At 39.0% G+C, this 11,012-nt stretch overlaps 1 pseudogene; it reads right to left on the reverse strand.

Annotated features, from left to right (window-relative positions):
• Window positions 1-9,639: 9,639 nt before the first annotated feature.
• On the reverse strand, window positions 9,640-10,582 carry LOC103599278 (annotated as a pseudogene).
• Between the last annotated feature and the right edge of the window lie 430 nt (window positions 10,583-11,012).

Below are 11,012 nucleotides of genomic sequence, written 5' to 3' on the forward strand. Positions count from 1 at the left end.
TTCCAATACTGTGTTAAATAGGAGTGGTGAGAGTGGGCATCCTTGTATTATTCCTGTTCTTTAAGGAAAGGCTTTTGACTTCTCCCCATTCAGGATAATGTTAATTGTGAGTTTCTCATGTACAGTTTTTATTGTGTTGAGATACTTTCCTCCTGTATGTTATGTATTGAGAGTCTTTTTCATAAAGGGCTGTTGAATTTTTTCAAGTGTTTTTTTTGCATCTATTGAGAGGATCATATCATTTTTGTCTTCCATTTTGTTGTTATGGTGTATCACACTTATTGATTTGCATGTATTGAACCATCCTTGCACCACTGGGATGAATCCCACTTGATCATGGCATATAATTATTTTGATGTGCTGCTGAATTCTCTTTGTTGTTGTTGTTGTTATTATTATTATTATTATTTTGAGTATGTTTGCATCTGTGTTCATCATGGATATTGGTCCGTATTTTCTTTTTTGTTGTGTCTGTGATTTTTGTGTCAGGGTGATGCTGTCCTCATAAAATAAGTTGGAGAGAATGGTCTCTGTTTCAATTTTTTGGAGTAGTTTGAAAAGGATTAGTAGTAATTCTCCTTTAAAAGTTTGGTAGAATACTGGTGTGAAGCCATCTGGTCCTGGGCATTTCTTTGTTGAAAACTAGTAATTACTAATTTGATCTCGTTGCTCATTATTGGTCTTATCAGCTTTTCTATTTCTTCTTGATTCAGTCTTGGTAGTTTGTAGGTGTCCAGAAGTTTATTCATTTCCTCCAGATTTTCAGATTTGTTTGCATATAGTTGTTCATAGTAATTTCTAATGATTCTTTGTATTTTTGTGGTATCAATTGTCATTTCTCCTTTTTCTTTTCTGATTTTTTGTTATTTGGGTCTTCTCTCTTCTTTTTTAAGTTAGTTTAGCTAATGGTTTGTCTATTTTACTTATCTTCTCAAAAAACCAACTTTTTGTTTCATTGATCTTTTGTATCATTTTTTGGGTCTCTATTTCATTTAGTTCTGCTCTAATCTTTATTATTTCTTCCCAACTACTAATTTTGAGATTGGATTGTTCTCTTTTTTTTAGTTCTTTGAGGTGTAATGTTAGGTTGCTTATTTGGAGTCTTTCTATTCTTTTGATGTAAGAATTTATTGCAATAAACTTCCCTCAGTACTGCTTTCTCAGTATTTCGTAGGTTTTGGTATGATGTGCTTTTATTTTCATGTGTTTCAAGAATTTTTTTTTAAGAGTTCAGAGATTTTATGATTGCCAATAAAACTAGATGATAATTTTGACTAGATGTTGTCATACATTACTTTGAGATTAAAAGCATTGAAGTAATATTTTGCTGAAACTTAAGTTGCATAAAAATAAGGTGAATAAATCAAGGGTGGTTTTAAAGAAATAATTTATAAATCAGTTCAAAATTAAGGAAATAAATAAGGTGAACTTGTACAACTACAATTTCTGTAGTATAGAGGTAACATTAATTTTGATTAATTTAATTTAGGTAAGTGTTAGGCTGATGAATGATACAGCTCAATAATTCCTAAAATTTATCTTCATGGTTTCTTTCATGCAGGCAGAATATTCACAAAAATTTATTTCTGAGGTAAAATTAGTACAGGTAATATATTTTTAAAATTAGTGGCAAATATAGGTTATCAGAATATGTATAGGTACCTCACATTCTTTTGAACATTCCCTTGGAGAGTGATATGACAAACCTATCTTTATATGTTGTGTGCTATTTTTTTAAGTGGTACAATTTAAAGTCATATGGTAATTCATACACTGACAGTTCATATGCTTAATATACCATTTAAAAATGAAATTATTAACCTTTAAAATTAAACCAAGTACTCAATGGAAAATATATTTTGTATTCAACAAAATTGTATAAATTTAGTTTTTCTGTAATCACTTAAGTAGAAATACTGGGAAGTGCTTTTTTCTAAACCATGACTAATTATTTTCAGATCTGACAATTCAGAAGTAGTCTATAAATATGTCTTTTTTTGACTTGTTTTATTTTTATTTTTTAATTTTCTATTAGCATATACATTGTTACAAGTAATACTTATTCTTTATGCCCCTTATCTAATCTCTCCTTTTCCCTCCTTCCCCTGCTCCCAACTTCCCCCTTCCCCTCCCCCCCTCTAACAACCATAGATTTGTTCTCTCCATCTGATAGATTAACTGTTCTTCTCTTGGTTTGTTGCCTAGATGATCTGTCCAGTACTGAGATGGGTGTGATCAAGTCCTCCCCTATTATAGTAAATCAGATGCTTCTGTTACTCTGGAGTGTGCTTTGTGGAGAGAGAGGACCTCTTCTTTCTTTTCTTTTTTTTTTTTTTGGTCTCTGCTGCCCTCTGCATGGTGGCTGAGACTGCTGCTATAGAGACTAGCTGCTTTTGCAGCAGTCATGGCAATTGCTGTGGCTATGATGGGCTACCCGTGTGAAAATGATGATTTTGGTGTGCTCTTTACCTGGTTGCAGCTGGGTTTAGCTTTCCCTGGCTCTGTGCCTCAGGGTCCCAGTGGGCCGTGGGGCAGTGATGGCAGCTTGCCTGCTTGTGGCTGGGTTTGGCATCCCTACCTCCATGCCTCATTCTAAAATGTTGTTGCAGAGCAGTTGGTGGGGAGGTAGGAGAAGGGAAGGGGATGGGGAAATAGGGTGGGAAGAGGGGGATGGAGGGAGAGCATGATTGAGGCCCATGGTCCCCCTCATTCTGTCAGGGGAGATCGGGGGGCTTCCAGTGGCAGCTTGGTCATCATTGTGCTGGATGCTGATGTCAGGGGGGTGTGGCTGAAGCCCTCGACCACCCACTGCTCTAGCTCGGGAGCCTGGAGCACTTCCTGTGGCAGCTTAATGTTTAGCACCAGGCTGGTTGTGAATGTCAGGGGGCATGGCTAAGGTCCTCAGCCTCCCACTGCCCCAGCTTGGGAGCCCAGGGAGCTACCAGTGGTGGCTTGCTGGTCATTACTGGGCTGGTTGAGGGTGTGTGTGGGGGCGTGGCTGAGGCCCTTGGCCCTCCCCCTCCCTGGCTTGGGAGCCCAGGGTGCTTCCAGTCCTTCTAGGTTTTATAGGTATTCTTCAGTGGCATTAGACCTTTACTAATTAACATCAAACTTTGTGTCTGATCTGTGGGTACTTTGTTTTTTCTCTCAATTCTGTGTTGGATTATTTGATGTTCCCACCACTTAAACTCTTCACTGGAACTAATTTGTCCTTTGCCTACTTCTAAAATGGAGGAACTTCCTGTGGGGACCAGTACTTGAGCCCTGTAGTTGAGCTAAGCTAAATTACTTCATCTCTGCTGATACTCTGGGGAAGGCTTTTTGTGCAGCTCAGGTTTTAATGGTTGACCTTGTATGCACTTCCTTGTATGCACTGACCTTGTANAGCCCAGGGTGCTTCCAGTCCTTCTAGGTTTTATAGGTATTCTTCAGTGGCATTAGACCTTTACTAATTAACATCAAACTTTGTGTCTGATCTGTGGGTACTTTGTTTTTTCTCTCAATTCTGTGTTGGATTATTTGATGTTCCCACCACTTAAACTCTTCACTGGAACTAATTTGTCCTTTGCCTACTTCTAAAATGGAGGAACTTCCTGTGGGGACCAGTACTTGAGCCCTGTAGTTGAGCTAAGCTAAATTACTTCATCTCTGCTGATACTCTGGGGAAGGCTTTTTGTGCAGCTCAGGTTTTAATGGTTGACCTTGTATGCACTTCCTTGTATGCACTGACCTTGTATGACTTGTATGTATAGGTCTCATAAGGTCTAGTTCACCTGGGTTGTGTAGAAACTCTGGTCTGGGCTTGAGTCTTTTCAGCAAACTGTACCCCTTGCACTTTATATTCCTGACCAGTCTCCACTGAGTGGATCTGTACTGATTGGAGGGCAGATCAGCTGTCCTTGCTGTGCCCCAGTGTTCCCCTGGTGGGCCTGTCTCCCCCACATCCCCACTCCAAACACTTCCCATAGGACGGGCTGTGTGCTGGTCCCTTGTGATGACTCACCAGCTTCTCAGTGGTTCCTTTTTTCTGTTGTCTGTGGTTATTCACTCCTATGTGGTTCCAAAGGAACCCTGTTAGTGGTTTTGCTGGCCTGGAGGCCACCAAGGCCCTCTTCTCCCCTGCCCTTCCAAGTAACTTCATACAAAGGGCACAGGTATGGCTTTTGCCAGCTCAAGGAACCCTGTTAGTGGTTTTGCTGGCCTGGAGGCCACCAAGGCCCTCTTCTCCCCTGCCCCTCCAAGTAACTTCATACAAAGGGCACAGGTATGGCTTTTGCCAGCTTTTGCTCCATATGCTCACCAGCTCCAGCCTTAAAGCAGCCAGGGCTCGAAATGTTGGGAGTGGGGCCTGGGCAAAATGCCCTTGGGTGTTGGGTCATATCCCCAAACTGTGATTGCAGCAGCAACCTGGGACCTGGCAGGTGCTGGCAGCTCAGTATGAACTCTCTCCCTAGATCAATGCAATTGCATGGCCTCCTAGCAGTTTCCAACACCAGGAGCACAGCTGCAAGGGCAGCACAATTCCCCTGTGGTTTGGGCTGCTGGCCCATGGTGCCACACTTGCTCACCTCTCTCTTGCACATAAAAACTCCTTCTGGGTCCTTGCTGCTCCTGGCTGGAGGACAGAATAGCGGTGGCTGGGAATTTTCTTCCATTCTCTATGTGCCTATCCTGAGCTTCTGTACTCAGTAGCGTCTCTGCTGCTCCTTTGATGTGTTCCAGCTCTCTCCTGTTGTTACTTTCATCCAAGTGTACTTCTGTATTTGATGAAATATCTGTCTTTGTGGGGGAGACAAGTGGTGAATCCTTCTAGTTGGTCATGTTGCTCCACCCCTCGGAGGGCACTTTTAGATGAACAGAATGGCATGAACAAAGATGTAGTGGCAGCAATGCTTGGCAAGGCTTATTCAAGTAAAGGCAAATAAGCTTCCTTAGCTTCTATGTATGAAAGACAAGCATAACTTCATTCATTCCGCAAAGAATTGTAATGAATATCTCTTTTCTGAGGATTGCACATTCAGTGTTTAAAGTTTATTCCCCTAGTAAACAAGAGAGTTAAAATTTGTGTCCATCTTTTTCTGACTTTTTTGTTTTCAACTAAAACTCACTTATAAATAGTATACAATATATGATAAAGTTTATAAAAGAAGCACAAGCAAAGCATATTGATAAACTGGAGAGGGAATAATAATTTCTTCTTGGAAGAGTCAGTAAGATCTTCATAGAAGAGGTGACTTTTGAGTTTAATGATAGTATGTTAGGAAAAAAAAAATCCTTAACTTGGGAGTATTAACATCTTACTGTTCCCCTAATTCATCTATCAAAAGAACAGGACCTTTGAGTTATTTTTCTTTGTAATCCCCACAAGAATTAAAAATGTGGGATTCAAACAATATCTATCATATACTATTATATATTCGATATGTTCTTTTATGAAATATATATTTTATGTTTTTGCCCGTTTTTCTACTAGGTTTTCTGTCTTTCTCAAAACGGATTTTAGTTACTCTTTTTATATATTCTTGATATGGATTCTTTGTCAAAAATATTCATTTCAAAAATATTCTCTCATTCTTTTCATTTTCTTAATGGCATCATTTGATAAACATTCTCAATATAGAAAGACCGATTCACCAGTTTTTTCTTTATGGTTATTCTTACTTCTGTGTTTTATTCTAAAAGATTTATTGTTTTATTTTTCACGTCTAGATATGCCATCAATTTGGAATTGATTTTTATGTATGAAGTGAAGTAAGGGTCAAGACTTTTTTCCTTAAGGATAGCCGGTTGACCCTCTATTGGGTTCTTTAATGGTATTTCTTTGTTTGTGATTACCTAATTCTTCTTATACTTAACAGATAAAGAAAACTGAGGCTTAACTTAGGTAATATTCCCAAGATCACATAGCTATCATTTGACAAGTGTATAACATGATCAGATTTATGTTTTAGAACAGTAACTTTGACTAAAATGTAGAGGATGGACTGGGAGGTAGTTAATAGATCTGACAGATATTTAGAAGGCTAACTTTATATGTTTTTTGGTAGTTTACAGAGGCTCAGTGGTGCCATTAACCAGTTAGGAATTGCAAGAAAATAAGTGAACAATTGAACAATTATATGCTCAGTGGTTAAAAATATGCCAGGCACTGCACTCAGTTCTGAAATAACAGTGATTAACAAGAGAGATATGGTGCTTATTCTTAAGGAGCTTGCAGTTCTATGGGAGCAGATAATTAAATATGCAATTGCAATAATGTATGATATGTGCTATATTAAAGGAGGTATAGGATGTAATTGGAGCTCACAGGAGGGTTGCCTTACTCAGTCTGGGGTTCAGGGAGGACATCTACAGAAGACTCTGGCAGAAGGATAATAGTAATTTATCAAGTAAAGAAGGAGCAGATGGAGAATTTTTGAGGCAGAAGGAATAGCATATGCAAAGACAGACAGAAAGTGAGGGAGAGATGGTATGTTCTAAGAATTAAAGGAAGTTCAGTTTTGCTTCAACATAGAAGAACACTGGGGAGAGGTGAAAGTTCATGAAAGATGAGGCTGAAGAGTTATGTAGACTCCAATCTTGGACAACTTTGCAAGTCATTTTAAGCAGTTTGCAAATTATCCCAAAAGCAGGGGAAACTCATTAAGAAAACTTTTTTTTTTCATAATGGGAAAGTAGCAGGATGATAATATGGAATAAGTTAAAATAGTGAGTGAAAGAAATATATCTTACTAGCTAGATTTAGATGTCATGCTACCATAAAATGACAAAGAGAGAAATCTGGCATGAGGCTACAGATTTGGATTCACCAGTTTATTGGTGATTCAATGAAACAATGAGAGTTGATGAGATCACCTTAGGAGATAATACTGGAATCTTAGGTGGTTGTCATTTTGTGGAGGGATATTAATATCAGGTCAAAGAGTTTGCATTATAGTTGTAAAGTTTAAATAAGTTTCTGAATAGTTGGTGATGATGAAGACCATGAATTAGGAAGATTAATCTGGAAGAGGTAGCAGGCTATAGAATTAGGAAAAGTTCAGAGACTATGAAACCACTTAGAACATTATTGTAACTTCCAAGCTGAAAAACTGTAAGAGCTACAATCTGGATAGTAGCAGAGAACAAAAGACAAGGGATGACCTTTAGAATCAAACAGATCTGGGTTCAAATCCCATCTCAAACACTAATGTTCATATTGTTTACCGTTATCTAGAAGCGTAGGCGCTTATATATTTGTTCAATGAATGAATGAAATTATCTCTGTTAATTCTAAGAATAGATAGCCCACTCTAAAATATATACTCTAATTCCAATTCTAGTTCTGAAAACAAATGCAAATAATATTGTCCCAAAGAATACAAGTAAAAATAAAAAGTATAAAATATACGGATAAAATAACAGATTTTGGTCTTATATAAGAAGTTTCTAACAGCCACAACTAGATTCCTGCAGGAGGTGGTGAGCTCCCCATTACTAAAGGTGTTCAAGAGGGCCGGCCCGGTGGCGCACTGGATGAGTGCGCCGCTTGGGAAGCGCGGCGGCGCTCCTGCCCGAGGGTTCAGATCCCACATACAGACCGGTTCCCGCTCACTGGCTGAGCGAGGCGCGGGAGCAACACCGGGGGTTGCAATCCCGTTGCCGGTCCCCGGTCCGGTACGGGGGCAACACTGAGGGTTGCGATCCGTTGCCGGACACGGAAAAAGACAAAAGACAAAAAAAAAAGGTGTTCAAGAAAGGATAAATAACAGTCTATTATGGATATTTCAGAGAGTATTCAAGCAACAAGTATTGAAATAGATGCTTTTAGTTCTGTGAGATTTGATCATTGTGTTAATGTATCTTTAAGCATATTTGGTAGGTTAGAAACCTCTTTTCCTTGGAAGAGGATAATATACCTGAAATCTGATGTTGGAACCCAGTAACTGAATGTGAAATCCAACCAATAACTGGAGTCAAGATCATTATTTCTGGTGAGAGTATGGCTTAATTGATTACAAAGAGACAGTGTGTTTGGTTTATAACATGTTCTGGAGGTTTGTCTAACCCATATATTCTTGTTGGGTTAACTCTCAGGCTTGTAGAAGAAATGAATAGGCCTCAGCAACGTAGTGGCCAGCCAGGATCTAAAGGGGGAAATGGCTTTAAGACACCCTTGTAGGGAAGCGTGTCTAGTAGATCCTAAAAGCAGTGATATTCAATATTAAAAGATTTTCTTTACTGCATAAATTTATCTTATTTTCAGGGTAAATATTCTGTTAAACATGACAGTCTCTTGAATATGTGTGTATGTTTAAAAGTACTTTTATATACTGGTTGCAGGGCAAAATGAACTGTAGAAAGCTTAAATAGGATGGAGAGGTAATTATAATATTATCAGAGAAAAATGGTACAGAAGCACAGCATAGCAAGCTAATGGAAAAATGACCAAAAAAAAATGTAAAAATTCCTTAGGAATATTTTGCAAGGGATATAAACTTTGTCTGTTAATGCAAGATAAAGGTTAGATTTTTGTAATTTGGTGACTAAAGGAAGAGGTGACTCCAGAATGCTAGAGAATTTGTGACTAGTTGTGATTCTTTACTTGAAAAGTATGAGTGTCTTTGAGACAAAGGGAGAAAATGAGAGAGCAAGAGAAAGAAAGAAATGGAAACAGAGAGTCACAAATTGAGAGAGATAGGGAGAGAGACATACAGAACAATTTAGGAAAAGGGAAGTACAGAGGAAAAATTAGAGCTGGGAGCTAGTGAGGGATAGACGGAGGTGAGATAAGGTAAAGAAATGCATTAGTTAGGATTTACATGGTTGTAAGCTACAGAAAACAACTCAAACAATTTTTTAAAAGGAACTTCATTGGCTCACATAACTGAAAAGTCCAAGCGTGAATATCTTTAGACCCAGCTTGATCTGAGAATTAAAATGACATCAGGCACACTTTATTTTCTTCTTTCAGCTCTTCCCTCTTTGATGATGTCATTCTTAGTCTCACTCTCCCCACAAATTGGCAAAGATGGCCAAGAGAAGACACACACATTCTACCAGTTTAGAGACCCTTGAAGAAAGAGTAATTCTTTTTGCAATTAAGTCTGATTAGCATGGTTTAAGTCATGTGTTATTCTGAAAAAAATCACTGTGGCTAAGGGGATGTTTACTTTTCATAGTGTTTCATGCTTACCATCAATCCAGACAGTGGGATCAGTCCCACCAGCAAAATATGGACTGAGAATGGGAGACTGGTGATTCCTTAAAATGAACAGAGGCATCTTTTTACCAGAAGAGGAGATGCTGGGAAGACCAAAATAATAGATATATACCTCAAGGAAAGTGAGAAAGAAGACAGGGAAGAAAGAGAAAAAAGAGAAAGAAAGGAGGGAGGGGAGAGCAAAAAGTATTCATCATGAACAGCATCTATTAAGATCTCTATGGGACCAAGAAGCAGAGCTGCATATGACTAGAAAGCCTGCTGAAAAGATATGATGTGAAAAGGTTTACATGAACATTTTCTGTTGTGAAAATGAAAGTCCCATATTTGGCTTTGCATACACAAAGCTGTCATCATACTGGGTTCCAAAACTTTATCTTTGAATACCAAAAATAAATCTTTTACTCAAATGTAGATACCACATGCCTTGAGAGATTTCATATTTTCCATGAGTGCAAGTATCCACTGAGTATTTTCTTCACAGCTTCTTTGGTCTCCTTATTTCTCAGGCTGTAGATGATGGGGTTCAACATTGGGGTTACCACTCCATAAGAGAGCCCAATAATTTTATCATATGTCTTTGTGTCCTTTGACTTGGGCTTCATGCACATAAAAAGGGCTGAACCATAGAATAAGAGGACCACAGTCAGGTGAGCTGAACAGGTGAAAAAGGCTTTCTTTCTCCTCTCAGCAGAATTAATTCTCAGGATGGAAGAGAGAATGAAAATATATAGGTGATAAAAATTAACAGCAATCAATCACCAAAAAAACAATACTTGCCACTGTCATAATAAACACACTCATGGAGATATCTGAGCACATGAGTTTAAGAAGAGCCAGGATCTCAGAGATAAGATGATCAATGACATTATTTCCACAGAAAGGCAACACCATTGTCAGGACTGTTTGCATCAGCGAGTTCAGGCAGCCTAGGATCCAGGACCACGCAGCCATATGCACATATAGCACCTTGTTCATGATGATGGGGTACTTCAGTGGGTTGCAGACGGCCACATACCGGTCATAGGCCATCACAGCCAGGAGGACACACTCAGTGGAGCCCAAGTCAAGGGAGACAACCATTTGCAGAGCACAGCCAAAGAAGGAGATGGATTTTTTTCTCAGACAGAAATACAACAAGCATCGGAGGAATGGATGATGATGTGTAACAGATGTCCAAGAATGAGAGGTTTCGAAGGAAGAAGTACATGGGAGAGTGTGGAGGTGAGAATCCAAGATGATGATGAGGATGAGGAGGCTGTTTCCTAGGATGATTATCACGTACATGATGAGGCAGAGCATGAAAAGAAAAAGCTGGAGCTCTGGGTATTCGGAAAGCCCCACCAGAAAGAATTCGTTAACAGCAGAGTAATTCCCCATCTCCAGGTCACCTGTAGGGGTTAGAAAAAAACATGATTCAGGGAAATTTGAGTTTTTGTTGTAGATTTATCAAATTGCTTTGTCTTTCATTATTTTATTTTATTCCTAGAATAGCCCCTGAAATCAGCAAGGGCAGAGATATTATGTTAATTTTACCAGTGATGAAAAAGGCACTGAGAGGTAGGTAGATTCTTAGTATCACACAGCAACAAAGGCTGGGAATTGTGCTAGGAAATGCCAGTCCTCTAATTACTAAAATCCGGGAACAAATTACTTTTTTTTTTTAAATTTTGGTGGCTGGCCATTATGGTCCCTCAAAATTTAAAGGTGCTGTTCTAGGGCCGGCCTGTGGCTCACTCGGGAGAGTGTGGTGCTGATAACACCAAGGCCACAGGTTCGGATCCTATATAGGGATGGCCAGTTTGCTCAC

The sequence above is a fragment of the Galeopterus variegatus genome, unplaced genomic scaffold (assembly GCF_000696425.1).
Source record: "Galeopterus variegatus unplaced genomic scaffold, G_variegatus-3.0.2 Scaffold2900, whole genome shotgun sequence".
In the NCBI taxonomy this organism is placed as follows: domain Eukaryota; kingdom Metazoa; phylum Chordata; class Mammalia; order Dermoptera; family Cynocephalidae; genus Galeopterus; species Galeopterus variegatus.